General features: G+C 40.2%; 1 long non-coding RNA gene and 1 pseudogene across 5 annotated transcripts in view; both read right to left on the reverse strand.

Moving 5' to 3' along the window:
* Positions 1 to 407: 407 nt before the first annotated feature.
* Positions 408 to 1,358, reverse strand: LOC110136809 (voltage-dependent anion-selective channel protein 3 pseudogene; annotated as a pseudogene).
* A 3,832-nt stretch (positions 1,359 to 5,190) lies between these two features.
* Positions 5,191 to 18,362, reverse strand: part of LOC139039421 (uncharacterized) — a 244,864-nt gene continuing 231,692 nt past the window's right edge. For 2 of the 5 annotated variants that reach the window (XR_011492685.1, XR_011492682.1), the window contains 3 exons: positions 10,647 to 10,736; positions 8,745 to 8,852; positions 5,191 to 6,380 (listed from right to left, as the gene is read on the reverse strand). This is a non-coding gene — a long non-coding RNA (uncharacterized lncRNA). Of the gene's footprint in view, positions 6,381 to 8,529; positions 8,614 to 8,744; positions 8,853 to 8,918; positions 8,975 to 10,646; positions 10,737 to 18,362 lie in introns of those variants that run through there. The other 3 variants (XR_011492684.1, XR_011492683.1, XR_011492686.1) reach the window with 3 other exon arrangements.

Raw genomic sequence — 18,362 nt, forward strand, 5'->3', positions numbered from 1 at the left:
TGATGTGTTTATGATGCAAAAGCAAAGATTCAACTACTGCACAGGGACCAATATGTTACAAGGTCATGAAAAAGTGGTGTGGGACAAGCAGGAGGTGATGGACAACCGGAGGGTCGGGTCATCTCCTTTGTAATGTGACACTGCACTGTCGCTGGAACACATTGAAAAGAACACTGCAGAACTGAACTGAAATGAGACACGAACATACAACTTCCAGGCATGCCTTCAAGCACCTCCCTGAGGATGGGCTTGGTGTCTAGGCTTCAGAGTGGGGAAGATTACAAATCTTTGGAAGAATAAAAAGCTCACCCTTTTGAAATTTCACAGAAGAATTTAAAGGCCAGAACATATTGGGTTCATTTCTCTTCACCTTCAGGGACAAAGATGATGCTTTATTCAAAACTCCATTAAGCTTCAAGTTCAAATCTCAGCCCGATCTTGTGCCCTCTTGCACTGAAGTTCTTTCCATTGATGAGAGCTGACAGGGTCAGTTTCACTCCTAGTTGAAGGGTCTGAGTATAGCCCAGTCCAATCAGGCTGGCATTATTTACTTTAGCAGAGAGAGAAGTTCTACAATCCATCTTGCACTTAGAGCAATGCCAATACAGGCATTCCTGCCAACTATCTACACAAGTTTTATTGATGTTCTGATCTTCTCATTCACCTTCTGGTAGAGTAACCCTCCGAATTCAGTGCCTAGTTCATGTAAGGGTGCAGCTAGATGTCTGAAGCCTTGCAACTCAGAGTGAAACTACTCTGTGACAGTTTGGATTTGGCTGTGTCAAAACCCAAGTGATAGCCAGCAAGCTAACCTTCAAAGGTCAACACAGCCCAGTCATAGATAACTGGTCCAGAAATATCTATATCAACATTATTGCCAAGATGGAAACAAGCCCATTTATAGGAGGCCTTCAATTTCCTACTCTTCTTTCCTATGTTCGATACAAACAACCCTTTTGCCAACTTGTTCTCCAAAGAGATTTTTGTCCCCAGATTACTGTCTGTGTTTCACTCTTGGGTGAAGGTCAGTGCATAATTACAGATCTTGTATTTGGTCTCTAGGTTGCCTGATGCTTTCCCTGAATCAGTGTAAGTAAGCAAAGTCAGAAGTAGGAAATTCCACTCCACTACATGACCTGGTTCTCAGATCTGTCTCGGTCATGTCAAATCCATATCCTCTGTTGAAGGCATTGTTGGTAGTCTTTCCTGGGTCATAGTAAGTTGGTGTGTTATACATATCTCCTACTGGAGGGCCTGTCCGCTCCACCAGGGCATTGCTGAAGTTCTTCTTCAGACCACTGATCTGACCTTGTCTGAATTATAATGTGATGGCTTCATGAAGGATTAAGGCTTCCAAGGTTTCCCTAAATTCATTTTCTCTTGATATTCAGAGGGGACATGCTTTGAGGTCACTTTCAAACTTGCAAATACTATGGTAATGTAATTTCCCCATAAAATACAGTAAATTAGCACTTAATAAGTAATTCCCTTGATTCTTAAGAATTCCATTGATACAGGACGGAGATAAGAAAAAGTTATTAAGTTCCTCCATTAAAATATGCTCTACCCTACATCATTTGTTTAGTGACACTAAGAGCTTACATTTCTAAAAATAAGGTGAAAGTGTTGAAAGTGCTAGTTGCTCAGTAGTGTCCAACCCTTTGCAACCTGGCGGACTATAGCCCACCAGGCTTCCCTGTCCATGAGATTTCCCAGGCAAGAATACTGGAGTGAGCTTCTATTTCCTTCTCCAGGGGATCTTCCCAACTCATGGATCAAAGCTGGGTCTCCTGCATCACAAGCAGATTCTTTACCATCTGAGCCACCAGGGAAGTCCCAAAATAAGGTGAAGACAATGACAATTTTTAAGCAATACCTCAGGAGAGTTACTGATTACATGGAGGTGCATCCTCTGAGTTACTGACAAAAAGACACTCCCCTCATATCCACCTTGTAGCAGATATCACTATCAAATTTGTGCTCCAGCAAAATTATAAATCCATAATACTATATACCTTTAAGACTGTTCAAAGATTGGGAAATAATATCAATGTTTAGAGTCATTAAAAGTGATTGGATTTCATCTCCTGTGCTCACTTCTACAGACTCATCATGGCTTCCAAGGGTGTCAGGCTAAGAAGAACTGTGAGGTCATATCAGGATTCAGTGGGAGAGAGTTCGGGGATTGATTACAAATGTCTGCCTTGGGTTCGGGTGGAGACAGCAGCATCAGCCATATTGTTCCTATAATTCAGGTTACAGTTTCTTGAAAAGCAACTAGAACATTATCAGGTTTCATAAATTGTACCAGTGTTTTCTTAGGTCAGTCTCCCAAGGGAATAAAAATAAAAACAAAAATAAACAAACGGACAAACTTACAAGTTTTGCACAGCAAAAGAGACCATGAACAAAACGAAAAAACAATCTATGTACTGGGAGAAAACATTTGCAAATTATGTGACTGACAAGGGCTTAGTTTCCAAAATATACAAACACCTCATATAATGCACAACCCAACAACAAAACACAACCCAATTGAAAAATGGGCAGAAGACCTAAATAGACATTTCTCCAAAGAAGACATACATATGGCAAAAAAGCAGATGAAAAGATGAAAGATGAAAAGATAAAAGATGCTCGACATCACTAATTGTTAGAGAAATGCAAATCAAAATTATTAATACAATGAGATACCATCTCACACCAGTTAGAATGGCCAACATTAAAAAGTCTACAAATGTGTATGGAAATAGAAAAAACCTCAAATAGCCAAAGCAATCTTAAGAAAGAAGAATGGAACTGGAGGAATCAACCTGCCTGACTTCAGGCTCTACTACAAAGCCACAGTCATCAAGACAGTATGGTACTGGCACAAAGACAGAAACATAGATCAAAGGAACAAAATAGAAAGCCCAGAGATAAATCCATGCACCTATGGACACCTTATCTTTGACAAAGGAGGCAAGAATATAGAGTGGAGAAAAGATAATCTCTTTAAACAAGTGGAGCTGGGAAAACTGATCAACCACTTGTAAAAGAATGAAACGAGAACACTTTCTAATACCATACACAAAAATAAACTCAAAATGGATTAAAGATCTAAATGTAAGACCAGAAACTATAAAACTCCTAGAGGAAAACATAGGCAAAACACTCTCTGATGTAAATCATAGCAGGATCCTCTATGACCCACCTCCCAGAGTAATGGAAATAAAAGCAAAAATAAACAAATGGGACCTAATTAAACTTAAAAGCTTTTGTACAATGAAGGAAACTATAAGCAAGGTGAAAAGACAGCCTTCAGAATGGGAGAAAATAATAGCAAATGAAGCAACTGACAAAGAATTAATCTCAAAAATATACAAGCAACTCCTGCAGCTCAATTCCAGGAAAATAAGCGATCCAATTAAAAAATGGGTCAAAGAACTAAACAGACGATTCTCCAAAAAATACATACAGATGGCTAACAAACATATGAAAAGATGCTCAACATCACTCATTATTAGAGAAATGCAAATCAAAACCACAATGAGGTACCATCTCACACTGGTCAGAATGGCTGCCATCCAAAAGTCTACAAGCAATAAATGCTGGAGAGGGTGTGGAGAAAAGGGGACCCTCTTACTCTGTTGGTGGGAATGCAAACTAGTACAGCCACTATGGAGAACAGTGTGGAGATTCCTTAAAAATCTGGAAATAGAACTGGCATATGACCCAGCAATCCCACTTCTGGGCATACACACCGAGGAAACCAGAATAGAAAGAGACATGTGTACCCCAGTGTTCATCGCAGCACTATTTACAATAGCTAGGATGTGGAAGCAACCTAGATGCCCATCAGCAGATGAATGGATAAGAAAGCTGTGGTGCATATACACAATGGAATATTACTCAGCTATTAAAAAGAATGAATTTGAATCCGTTCTAATGAGGTGGATGAAACTGGAGCCTATTATACAGAGTGAAGTAAGTCAGAAAGAAAAACACCAATACAGTATATTAATGCATAGATATGGACTTTAGAAAGATGGTAACGATGACCCTATATGCGAGACAGCAAGAGAGACGCAGATGTAAAGAACAAACTTTTGGACTCTGTGGGAGAAGGCGAGGGTGGGATGATTTGAGAGAATAGCATTGAAACATATATATTATCATATGTGAAATAGATCGCCAGTCCAGGTTCAATGCATGAGACAGGGTTCTCAGGGCTGGTGCACTGGGATGACCCTGAGGGAAGGGATGGGGAGGGAGGTGGGAGGAGGATGAGGAACACATGTACACCCATGGCTGATTCATGTCAATGTATGGCAAAAACCACCACAGTATTGTAAAGTAATTGGCCTCCAATTAAAAAAAAAAAGTCTACAAATGACAAATGCTGGAGACGGTGTGGAGAAAAGATAACCTTCCTACACTGTTGGTGGGACCAGAAGTTGGTGCAGCTACTGTGGAAAACAGTATGAAGATTTCTCAGAAAACTAAAAATAGAATTGCCATATGATCCAGCAGTCCCACTCCTGGACATATTTCCAGATAAAACTATAAGTCAAAAAGATACATGCACCCCTATGTTCGCAACAGCATTCTTTATAACAGCAAAGCCATGGAAGCAATCTAAATGTCCATCAACAGATGAATGTATAAAGAAGATGCAGTACATGTATACAATGGAATACTACTCAGCCATAAAAAACAACAAAGTCATGCCATGTGCAGCAAACTGAATGCAACTAAAGATAATCACATTAAGTGAAGTAAAAAAGAGAAAAACCATATGATATCACTTACATGTGGAATCTAAAATATGACACAAATGAACCTATCTTTAAAAAAGAAACAGAATCACGAACATAGAGAACAGACTGGTAGTTGCCAAGTAGGAGAGAGAGATTGGGAGGTCGGGATTAGCAGACGTAAGCTTTTATATAGAGAATGGAAAAACAACAAGGTCCTATTGGATAGTACAGAGACCTATATTCAATATCCTATGATAAGCCATAAAACATTTAAAAATGTATGTATTTGTAACTGAATCACTTTGCTATACAGCAGAAATTAACATGGCATTGTAAATCAACTATACTTCAATAAAAATATTGACAAAAAAGGTCTGATTCCATAATTCCAATTACTCTTAACTTCAGGATTAATTTCTTTCTTTTATCAATGTACATTTATTGAGCACATTCCATGTATGAGGTGTACCGTTAGGCACTGAAAGAATAAAAAGTGAATTGGTCTCTCATCCAACCCACAAAGTAGTAGTTAATAAAAGAGAAAGACGTGTGTGTGTTTCGGGTATGAAGTGATAAAATGCTGCATGAAGAGTTTGAGAAGAAGGACTGGAGATGCATCAATGGTAGGAAGGGGTACTTTTAGAGAGGCATGCTGTGTGTGGCAGGGAAGCCTTGCAGTGATGTGAGACTGTTGGAATGGACTGAAGGAGAAGGCTATTTCAAACTGAGTTGCCAGAAAGAGTGGAAGCACCAGAGTGGAAAGCTGATGGCGGTGGGTGACTGACTGACTGACGAGAATATGGAGCTGCTCTTTATCCCAGCTTCCCCCACAGAGCAAGCTGGGTGCCTGTTGGCTTCATTAGGTGGTATGCTGACATGACTGACACCCATTTCTAGAAGGGTTGTTCCGGTCCAGGGAAAACCTGCTCTCTGGAAAGATCATCTTTCATCACCATTTAAAGCGTGACATAGAACAGATGTCTTTAGTAAAGGGGAGGCCTCACTGGTGTCTCACACTGTACATTTTTTATTGTAAACCTAAGAGGACTGACAAAGTTTCCATCTTTATTTTCTGAACTGCACACCGAGTCATCAAATGTGGCTGATGAAGAACACTCGTGATGTCGTATTATTCTTTTACCTGGATAAGGCAAAAATTCTTTAACACATTGCTGAGCTAGACACTAAGTGTTGATTTACTGAAAACATTTGCAAGAATAGATTAAAATTGAAAACAGAGGATCACCCCTCACATGCTCTTATGTCATGTCGTATATAAGCATAGAATATAAACATGAGGTAGCATTTTGTTCAATTTCTTTTTTAAATACTTCAAAAGCCAATCATATTGGCTTTACTTTAAAAATAAAGAAAGAAACCAAAAAAGAAAACCACTTTTCAGCTACATGAAGAAAACTTACAGGGCCAGTCCAGGTAAAGAAGTACCAAGAAATAGATTTGTCAGTAAAATTAGGATGTGCATTTTAAAGTTAAGAAGGGAGAAAGAAATTTAATTAAATCTAACATCCTTGTAAAATTTAGAATGCACGTCCAGAACAGGAAGGATTAACTTGCATGTCCAGGGACTTCTCAGGCCTTCACTTACTCATGGCTTGGCTTGTCACTATCTTCTAAGCAAACCTAAAACAGAGAAGGTTATACTGTGATACTGAGTAAGTTCCACCAGGTCCAAAGCTACAGGCAAGCTGATTGTTCACGTCCCTCCTCAGCCCCTCCTACTTCCCTCTTTCCACTCCATGCCCTTCTCTGGAGTTTTTATGGGCAGCCTTAGATCTATATTTACCCACTATATTTAGCGAGTTTGATTATGCACAGCCTAAATTCAGATCCGAGATGACGATCCAGATTTTTGTTCACTGAAAGAACTTTTTTTTTGAAAATAGGTTTATAGCAAAGACTAAGCACTGACTTATTTCTCTCTTTTCTTGCTTTTCAATAGGCTTGTTTTGCCTCAGGCCTTTGCCCTTCCTGTTCTCTTCTAGAAAGTTCTGTGTGCACACCTGCCCAAGCCACTTCCTTCCTGATATTTACCTGGCCACTCTCCTGCTACCTCTTTGGAGAGGCCTTGAAGATCACCCCACATAAATGACACCCACCCCCAGTCCCTGGCCTTGCCACTGTCCAATAGGTCACCCTATCCATCTGTTTTCTGCTGTCTCTTTTTCATTCTAAGTTTTTGTATAATTGAAATATTCTTATAGATACAGTAAAGTTCACCCTTTTTAGTGTCCAGTTCTGTAAGTTTTGACAAACATATAGACACACTGCCACAACTACAGTCAAGATTTAGAAAAATTCCATCACCCTGCACAACATTTCTATGCCCCCTTTATAGTGAACACTCTCCCAGTCACAGTTCTCATCTGTTTCCTGCATCTATAGTGTTTCCTTTGTCAGAATATCATAGAAATGGGGTCACAGAGTACGTAACATTTTGAGTCTGGCTTTTTCACTTAGCATAAAGTATTTGAGACTTAACTATATTATCACATCTGTCAGCACTTCGTTCCTTTTGATTGCTGAAAATGACTCCATTGTATGCATGTTATACACTCTCCATTTGAAAAACATTCCATTTGTTTCGAATTTTTCGTGATTATAAGCAAAGATACAGTAAACATTCAAATATAGTTCTCATTTCACTGGTGTAAATATCCAGAGGTGGGATTGCTGGGTGATACTGTAAGTGAATGTTTAACTACAGAATAAACTACAACTGTTTTTCAAAGTGGCTGTACCGTTTTGTATTCTGACCAGCAATGAGTGAGGGTTCCAGTACCCCTACATCTTCCTCAGCACTTGGTATTTTATTCCAGCCATTCTAAGAGCTGCATAGTAGAATGCCACTGTGGTTACAGTTTGCATTTTCCCTAACGACTAATTATGCTGAACATCTTTTCATGTACATATTTGATATTATATCTCTTTTCCCTTTGGAATTAATTTTTAGAGCTGGTGTGAGATATGGAAGGAAGTTTGTGTTTCTAGCACCTAACGTGTAACACTGCCATTACAACTAGCAGTAGGCAAGACTTTGTGCTCCAAGTATGAGGGGACACAGACAAAGAAAACAGTAACTGATAATAACTGAGGCAGAGCCATCCAGGTGCCCTAGAAGTGGGAGCTGCACACGGCTCTTTAGGTGACGTGGGAGGGGCCCCTCGGTCAGCCTCAGGCCTGGAAGACTTCTCAGAAGAGAAGCCTTGCTTGATCAAGGTCTCAGGGTTCAACAGGAAACCTTGGGTCCCAGCTCCTCTGAGTGGGGCGTGGCAACCCCGTAGCACAGAGCTCTCTCTCCTGGAGCGCGTCAGCTGTTTCTGGACTTGGGGTGCCCACGGTGGTGGGATTACAGATTAATTCTTCAGGGGCAACCTCTACTCCTCCTGCACGCCACTTACGCAGTTACGATGACATCATTCATTATGCAGTTAAGTATTTAGCACCCACTTCTCTCCCACTACAAGAGCTTCCTGGGGCCCAGGGCTGCTCCTGCCCTGGTCACACCACAACCCAGCAGCGTGAGTGGCCCAGCCAGGTCCTGGGACAGAATGGCACCCAAAGGACGAAGGACTAGTCTCATAGCTCCTGGAAAAATTGACTAGGCTACTGGAGAGTTTTCCCTCCCTGGTGGGGTAGTTTTGTACCTTTGCTCACTTTTAGGACCAGCTGTTAGCTCTTTATTTTCAAATTACTAAAATAATTGACAGTCAAAATAAAGGTGCCCCCGACCCCCCCCCCCCGCCCGCCACCCCGCTCCATCCAAGGGAAAACAAACTTTCACATTGTGTATAATGGTGGATGTTCATGCCTTAAGCAATCAATCTGTTGATCCTGGGATGTTTTCAGCATGTCACTGGTGGTCAGATGGTATCGGGGATATGCCAAAATAAAAAAAGAAATCTTTTGTCAGAAAGGTCTATTGTGCCCTAAAAATGGGTAGAACAAAAAGCAAATGGAGAGAAAGTTATTTTGAAGCTAAATTACCTATCAATCCTCCAGGTAATGTCATTCATTTTAATTCTCCTCCGTATTCACATACAACACACACACCCCCTTGGGCTGGCTTCTCGTTGATGCAATAGCAAATTGGAGCTGAACGTGGGGGAGCAGGAGAAGGAGGTGATCACTTTGGAACATTCAACTGCACCTACTACGTACCAAGTATTCATCCAAGAGTCTCATTTAGCCCACACCTCCACTGAGGATACGGAGGCCTACACATCGGGAAATGGACGGTAAAGAAATAGAATCAAGATCTGCAATTTCCAGGGGAGTCACATTTTTAAGCACAACACTGGCTTAATTAAATACATGAGTCAGACTTGCTGCGGAGTTGGGGAAAGGGGAACGGGAAGGGCACCGCCCCTGGCCCCACAGTCTGCCTGTCTGACAGGGTTCTGGCCATCTTCAGCATCACCAGACCTCTGACCAACTCTCACTTTGACCTTGTGGCCACTGTGTTTATGCCATCATGCAAAGCAGGGGCTGGTCAGGGCTCAGATCTTCTCCGTATGGTTTTTTGGTTCAGATTTTGTTCTTGTGTGATGAAGTGGAAGTGGGACTCAGGGTTACCAGTTGACATGGTTCTTGCATTCAGAATGCAGGTTTTTCTAAAACCCTACAAAAATTCTTTTTCTTTTCCCAAACCCAAATGATTATGTTTGGAATGAACTACAAGTCAGCATCTATTTACTCACAGAGAGAACCAGTGAGCAGAGAACAGGAAGAAAAGAAAGTGACATTTATTGAGCACCAATTATGTGAATTACTAAGCATCTGGACATGTCATAGAAATCTTTGCAATTGTCCAGTGAAGTATGTTGTTTATCCCATTTTACAGATGAGAAAACTGAAGCCTAGGAACATTCAGTAGTACTAGCAAGTAGTCAATCTGTTCTCTCTTGAGGCTAAAACCTACGCCCTTTACTTTACATGGCAGGACTGTACAAGGGGATGGGAGTGAGGATTTCTCCCTTCTCATGGAATTAGAGCTAGACCCCTATCCCTAATTGGCAATAGGTTTCAAAGAGTCATACCACGTGTGACAGCCTGCTCACAATGTACACAGTTACAGCCTCGCCTGTTTTATTTCCTTTCCTGCTTCAAGCTCAACATCTCATTTTCCCAGTGTTGCCAAAGAGTTCTTGTTTTGGTTTCCTGAGTTCCCTCTTCTCTTCAAGCTTTTCAATATTATACAGACATGATGCTCTGAATTAAAGCCTTGGAAAGACATTAAAATATGGGGGAAGTCACTTTCTAGCCAGTAGCTTTTTTGTGTACTTGACTTCATGTGTGGATTTTTAATTCATTCATATTGAATAGATACAAAGATGGGGAGTTTTTCCAGAAGCATTTGTTGTATCCAACTCATAGTGGCAAGTTCTTCATTTCAGACAAAATCTGCATAGCTTAAAGAGAGTTATGCCCTGACTTACATGATCTCAAAAAACATTCCAAAAATGTACCTTAAATGGACTCATGTTTTATGTGTTTTGGAATCACTACTACATAAAATCATCCCACAGTGAATGAAGGTCAAAAGAGATTAAACTCTACATTTTGCAGATGAGAAAACTAATGCCAAAAGGAAAGTGACTTTGCCTGAGGTCACACAGCTCATTATAGCTCAGCTAGAAGGAAAATTCACTTTGTAGGGCTCTCCTGCACTCTGTTTTGAGATCAGATTGCTATATACTGAATTCTGCTGAATGGAACATAAAACACTCAACTACATACCAAAATCCAAGTCTCCTTAGAGAGGGAAGAATAGATGTGTTTTCTCCTCTTAGGGAAGACATAGTATTCTAAAGCTCTTTATCTTGTCATATGGTCAGTTGAGATTCACACCTATATACATAGGTGTGAAATGGATGAGGAATTTCTTACCTAAAGAAAGGATTCTTTAAATTGAGGGTGTTCCCAGATCTGAAGCCCATCTGGTGTACCAGCACCATGATCTGAATGTCATAGCTCTGTCTGCAAGGCAGGAAAAAAACACACATCATCTCACAGGCTGTGTCAAGCCAGTTACATACATTTAGGGCATCTTCTACACATACCTACTTCATGACGGTTTTAGGAGTATGTGTTGGACATCTTATACATGTCTGCATCTGTTTCAATTTCCCTGGTGTCTCAGATGGTAAAGAATATGCCTGCAATGCAGCAGTCCCAGGTTTAACCCTGGGGTTGGTAAGATCCCCTTGAAAAGGGAATGGCTACCAGCTCCAGTATTTTTTCCTGGAGAATTCCATGGACAGAGGCACCTGGTGGGCTACAGTCCATGGGGCTGCAAAGAGTCAGTGACTAACACTTTTCATTCTCAATATTACTAGAGGCAACTGAAGGCTCATTTGCTTGCAAATGGTTTGTTACAAAAGTTTGATAGCTATAATTTCTTGGTTTAAATATTACAAATGTAATGGTGTTTCTGGTTGGTTAAAGTGATTTTTTTTTTTTAAAAAAGCTTTACCAATATCAATGGCAGAAATGGCTTTATGAAACAGAGACTCTTTATGTGTCACCACTGACATACCAAAACAATCCTAATCATGTAAGAATTGGCTAAGCTAGTATTTCAAACTGACAAAAAGCAGCTAACAAATATGACTGATTTAATTTAAGACACCCCAGATGAAGACTCAAATAATTACAAGAAGTGGCTAATAATAGCAAGTAGTATGCTATACCCTTGATGACTAATCTGAAAGGGCTGTGATTTGGGAATTTTTATTATTCATTCTTAACAATATATGTATTTCTTTTGGTTATAAAAGTGTCACATACTCACTGTAGAAAAATAAGGAAACATTTAAATAAAATAAAGTAATCTATAATATCATTAGACAGATTCTTTCAACCAACATTGTAGAATATTTCCCTTCTGTGTATTTTTCACTCTGTATATTTATAAATGTAAATTTTTAGTAAAATGATGCCTAAGTATTCCTTCATCTCTCTTTATTTAATGCTAGCATTTATTCTATAATTCTTAACAATGAACTTTTCAACAGCATAATGTGGGTATAGCACAATTTAGCAATTCTTCATTATTAAATATTTATGCCTTTATAATAACATATTATTACTTATGGTAACAAATATCTGGTTTTATGACAGAAATTCTTCTGTAAAAGACATTCTTATAATACATCTTTATGTGCTATCAAGGATTATAGTTTTTGGAATAAATTCTCAGAGGCAGACTCACCAGGCTAAAGCATATAAGGCATATTTAAGGTTCCCAACACCTGCTGCTAAAATGTCTTCCAGAAAGTACACCAAACTACTTCCTTACCTACAAAGTATAAAAGTGCTAATTTCATTATACCTTTCCCGACCTTTAATATTTAAATGTTTGGGATTAGAATATTATTATTTGAATTTGAATTTCCTTGATAACTAGGCTTCCTTTTTAAATTCCAGAAATTAGCAAGGGACATAATTCCCTCCCTTCCCTATTATTACCAATTGAGGCCTGGGTAGGTTTAAATACAATGTCAAATTCTGTGAAACCAGCAACTCAAGATCTAGCTTTAACTGAGGACAAACAAGAGGAAGACATATTCCAAATGGTTCCAAATTGGACAAGGAATACGTCAAGGATGTACACTGTCACCCTGCTTATTTATATTATATGCAGACTACATCATGCAAAATGCCTGGATGAGTACAAGCTGGAATCAAGATTTCTGGGAGAAATATCAATAACCTTAGATACACAGATGACACCACCCTTGTAGCAAAAAGTGAAGAAGTGAAGAGCCTCTAGATGAAAGTAAAAGAGAGTGAAAAGTTGGCTTAAAACTCAACATTAAAAAAACCAAGATCATGGCATCCAGTTCCAACACTTCATGGCAAATAGATGGGGAAACAATGGAAACGGTGACAGACTTTATTTTCTTGGGCTCCAAAATCACTGCAGATGGTGACTGCAGCCATGAAATTAAAAGACACTTGCTCCCTGGAAGCAAAGCTATGACCAACCTAGACAGCATATTAAAAAGCAGAGACATTACTTTGCTGACAAAGGTCTGTCTAGTCAAAGCTACAGCTTTTCCAGTAGTCATGAATAGATGTGAGAGTTGAACCATAAAGAAAGTTGAGTGCCAAAGAATTGATGCTTTTGAACTGTGGTGTTGGAGAAGACTCTTAAGAGTCCCTTGGCCTGTAAGGAGATCAAACCAGTCAATCCTAAAAGAAATCAGTCCTGAATATTCATTGGAAAGACTGATGCGAAACTGAAACTCTAATACTTTGGTCACCTGATGTGAAGAACTGACTCATTGGAAAAGACCCTGACTCTGGGAAAGATTGAAGGCAGGAGTAGAAGGGGATGACAGAGGATGGGACAGTTGGATGGAATCACTGACTCAATGGACATGAGTTTGAGCAAGCTCTGGAAGTTGGTGATGGACAGGGAAGCCTGGCGTGCTGCAGTCCATGGGGTTGCAAAGAGACAGACATGACTGAGCAACTGAACTGAACTGATAGCTAGAGATTTAAAAAAAAAAAAGTAATGTCCTTTGAGGGCTTCAAGGGGGCTCAGTAGTAAAGAACCAACCTCCTGGCTACAGTCCATGAAATGGTAAGACAGTCAGATACAACTTAGCGACTCAATAACAATAACAATGTCCTTTCCTATTTCAACTTCTGTAACTGACTTGGAATTCTTTTTTGTTTTAAAATGTTTCTTCCTGACATTCACATCCTGCAGTTCACTTCCTTTGTGATACTTGAGGGTAGATTTGAAGAGAACCAGACACTGAGGCAGTGAGCTCTTTAGGAGCAAGGTTTATAAAGCAATCAATAATGGATAATTTTCCAATACTGCATCTACAGGATCCTAAATAACTATTCACTGTTTTGAATCAGTTATTTGCCAATGTACATTAAAAGAAAATGCAACCTAAGTCCTTGCCAGAGTTACTCATTTAAAACCTTATGTGGCCAGGGGATTCCCTGGTGGTCCAGTGGTTTTGCCTTCCAGTGCAGCAGGGGACATCAGTCTGATTCCTTGTCAGGGAGCTAGATCTCACATGCCTTATGGCCAAAAAATAAACAAGTAAAAAACACCCAAAACATAAAACAGAAGTAATATTGGAACAAATTCAATAAAGACTTTAAAAATGGTCTATACCAAGAAATACCTTAAAAAAATTTTTTTTAACTAAAAAAGAAAAAAATCTTATAGGGCCAGCGCAGGTGACTAAGTGGTAACATACTCTAGTTTAAGAATTGAATACAAAACCATTGCTTTATATACTAAGATCTCTTTTGTAATATTCAAGAAGATTTTGGAAACCTGGGACTAACACAAGCAGTCATGTTCTTACTGAAGAAATAATTCATGATCATTCATCTTAGAGCAAACAGAAGGTACAGTAGTGGGATGGGTTCAGTGGTGACCATCAAGGAAGAATGGGATGGAGAAGAGAAGAGGTAGGAAGCCTGGGGACAAAATGGTCCAAGTCACCCAGGATTTACTGAGAGATAAAGGAAGGAATGAGAACCTCAGCACATGCGAACTCTAGACCAGTGTTCTTCAAAGGGGTTGAAACGTGCCCCAGAAAGGACGTGGGATGCTACCTCATGGTGTGGAAGAAAATACAGACCCGTTATTTTCAATTTTTTCAGTTATTCGTTTTAGTGTCCTACCAACATGTATACTCAAGTCCTAAAGCCTGGTACCCGTGCCTATGATTGTATCTGGATAGAAGATCTTTGTACACGTGATGAAGTTTATATGAAGTCATACTGGATTAAGTGAAAGTCGCTCAGTCGTGTCTGACTCTTTGTGACCCCAAAGACTATACAGTTCATGGAATTCTCCAGCCCAGAATACTAGAATGGGTATCCTTTCCCTTCTCCAGGGGATCTTCCCAACCCAGGGAACGAACCCAGGTCTCACACACTGCAGGCAGATTCTCTACCAGCTGAGCCACAGGGGAAGCCCATACTAGATTAAGGTGAGCCCCAAATCCAATGATCAGTGTCCTTATAAGAAGACAGGACACATAGAGACACACCCAGGGATGAAAAGCAACTGAAGAGTGTGGCAGAGACTGGAGTTATGCAGCTACAAGGAAGACCAAGGATTTTCAGGCACCATCAGAAGCTGAAAGACCCGTTTCTTCCTTGGAAACATGGTCCTGCTGATGCCCAGATTTCACACTTCTAGCCTCTGGAATTGTTAGAGGATATATTTTTGTTGTTTTAAGCACCTGGTTGGTAGTAATTTGTTACAGCAGCCCTAGGAGATGAGTGCAGTTTATTAAATATATTTTGAACACAAGTGGATTGAGTAGGTAAATGCTGGATTCCAATCACCAGCTTAGAGTTAAGACATCTGTTAGTTCACCTAAGTTCCTCAGGCTTGGCTAAGGGGGGTTGGTTTAGCAAGACTGTGATTACATCTTAAACCATGTGCTACAATGATACTGAGTAAACACCAGCCATGAGACTGTCAGACAGCATCACAGACTCAATGGTTGTAAATTTGAGCAAACTCGGGGAGATAGTGGAAGACAGAGGAGCCTAGTGTGCTATAGTCCACGGGTTGGGCACGAACAATTGCAGAGAGTTGAACACAGCTTAGCAATTGAACAACGGCAACAACAACCAGCCATGTGATGGACACACGGGTCAGAGTTTGAATAATCTGAGTAAGGGTGTAGAATGTGGAAATGTCACTTAAAGCTGCCCATCACATATCATTACTTCACTGTACCTAACCATGCACAACAGTTTCCCCTTGAAATTCCTTCTGCTGCAGCTGTCCAAATACACAGCAAGTGAGAGGATTTGTCTTAGCTGGAGTCCAAGGTGGAGAAGCTTAATGCTAAGCACTTGAAGCTTCCAAAGCATTTAATTCTCTGGTCAGCATGTCTTCCAGTTTTATAAACCAAAAAGCTCATTCAACTCTCTGGAAACCACCTTCTCTGGCAGCATACCTGGGTAGTGCAGACCTTTGCCTGGGATCCAAAAATTTTAAACTATGTTTTAAAACATTATGGCACAGGATAAGCAGCTGAGCTGGATCCAACAATAAGCCATATTTATTTTTTCAGTTCATGTTTTTAGTTTTATTTTTGTATGTCTTAGAAAATGCACCCTATATGAATTTCTGTATGTGAATATACACAGACATGTCTACGCATGTGTGTATATATAGTATATAGACACATATACATCCATATAGACCTACCTATATATCTATGTGGAGCATTTTGTTTTGTATTTTCTATTATTACTGTAGTATATCCACACAATTAAAAGAGAAATATTAATCTACGTGGAACACACATAAATAAAGAGATTTTACTCAAACGTGCAGATATCCAATAACATTGGAGACCATTTCGGGGAACTTTAGGGATATAAATTTCATAAAGTTCATAAAAAAGAAATGTTCTCTTTTACTGTCCAGAGCAATAAGACGAAAGACAGCTCAAGAATGATAGGAGGCTGTCAGAAATAAAATGCTACAGTACAATCAGAAATGTTGCTGGCAGGGAAGGAAAGGGCAGGCATTGTCACACCGGTGTGGTCGCACAGGCAGTTCTCCCAGGAGGTCAGAGTTTAAAAGAATATTTGACGATAAAGGAGCGGAGATCCTCCCTGAGGCAGAACAAAAAGGTAGCCCCTTTCTGAGAAAATAGTGTAAAAACCTTGACATTAAGGAAGTGCCAAGGTTTGTAGAAAATAACCAAGGAAAACAATTTTAAGACCAAAAAAATAAAATCTGATTAGATACAGTAAGAGTAAGAAAGTAAGTAGAGGAAGAGGAAATAGAACTGAGGTTTACTGTGGACCCACTGTGTGCTAATTATTACACTGTGTTCTCCCTTAGTATCTGCAAAAGCCTAGTGAGACAATGATCATAAAGTCTACTGTATAGATGGTGAGGTGAGGAAACTGGGGTGCTAGAGAGATTGATTAAATTGCCTGAGATCACTCAGGTACAAACTAGTATGGAGAAAAGCTTGGAAAGAACCAGGACACATCCAGACTCCAAAACCTAGTCTCTTCCACTACACAAGGGTACTGGTCTAATAAGAGGAAGAACTTCCTCCCTTTCTTCCTCCTGCAAAGCACTGCATGCCTATGACGTCTCAGCATCTTCTTTCAATTGTGCCGGACTACGTTTTTAATGCGAGAGGAATCAGCTATGAGTCTGTGATTCAGGGAGTCATTCCATACCACTGTTGAATCTCTGGAATGTATTAGGTGAGGACAGACACCACAGAATAAAACTCAGGCCCTCTTTTTCGGAAGTTCACATACAGGCAAATTAACAGCAATATAACAATGCTGTCATAATAAAGCTGTGGAGGGCTGGAGGAGCCCTGGGCGTCAGGAGGCAGTGGAGATGGTTTGCTTTCTTCTTGGCTATTAGGGGCGTGAAGGAGGGGAGGGCTGAAAAATATGACTGATAAGGATGAAACCCAAGCTACATTAGAAAAAAGGAGTGGAGGAATAAGATGACTTAAATTCAGTCACCTAATTTTACCCTAGGGTACCTTAAAATATTTGAAAAGAAATGGATGTTATTCTGGTTTGCACAAAGCAGAAAAGGTAAAGTCCCAAACTCCAGGCAGATGCTGGTTACTGCTCCTTAGCACTAAAGAACCAGTCATTAAACAGGTGGTATATGAGGGTTTAGGCAGAAAGTGGTCACTTCAAGAACAAGGCATGAAGTATCTCCCACTTTTTCTCCTAGAAAGTTTTGGGATGCTATCCCAAAGCAAGGAGAAGAGAGGGACGCTGCAAACCACAGAGCACATTTTCTGTAAAATTGGTAGAAAGATGTATCTGCCATCTCCAACTTAGGTGTAAGGGCTGCCGAAGCAACTGAGATTAGTTGAAAGCCACATGGGAAAAAGTGCAGACGTGCAAAGAGGGACGACAGCCCAGGGCCAGTACGCCTCAGAAAGTACTCACACCACTATACTACCTGAAGATAAGGAACGCCTTCTGACATGCCAAAGTTTTATCCCTTGTACCCTGATGTGTAGGAATTGGAGCAAGTAAGGCTGCTGCTGCTGCTAAGTCACTTCAGTCACGTCCGACTCCGTGCGACCCCCACAGACGGCAGCCCACCAGGCTCCCCCATCCCTGGGATTCTCCAGGCAAGAACACTGGAGTGGGTTGCCATTTCCTTCTCCAGGGGATCTTCCCAACCCAGGGATCGAACCCGGGTCTCCCGCATTGCAGGCAGATGCTTTACCCTCTGAACTACCAGGGAAGCACCCAGGTAAGGCACAAATACAGCAAATATTTTGTTACAATTTTTCAAAACTGCAATGAAGCTCTTACCTCTGTGAAGGAAGTAATGATGTTTATGAAGGAAGACCATGATGTAGAAATACAATAACTCCAGGAAGAGGAAGAGAAAGATCTCAGTGTACCGATTTGGAAATTATTTGAGATGCATTGTTAAGTGAGAATATTAAGATGTAGAAAACAGGTATAGAATGTTACTGTTTACATATAAAAGCAGAGGAAAAATATCCCTACAAATACAGTGTTTTCTAACTGTATATCCAAAATGAAACTCTTAAGAGATATACAAGGAACAGTTAACAGTGTCTACACAATGGA

Source organism: Odocoileus virginianus, chromosome 18 (genome assembly GCF_023699985.2).
Source record: "Odocoileus virginianus isolate 20LAN1187 ecotype Illinois chromosome 18, Ovbor_1.2, whole genome shotgun sequence".
Classification (NCBI taxonomy): domain Eukaryota; kingdom Metazoa; phylum Chordata; class Mammalia; order Artiodactyla; family Cervidae; genus Odocoileus; species Odocoileus virginianus.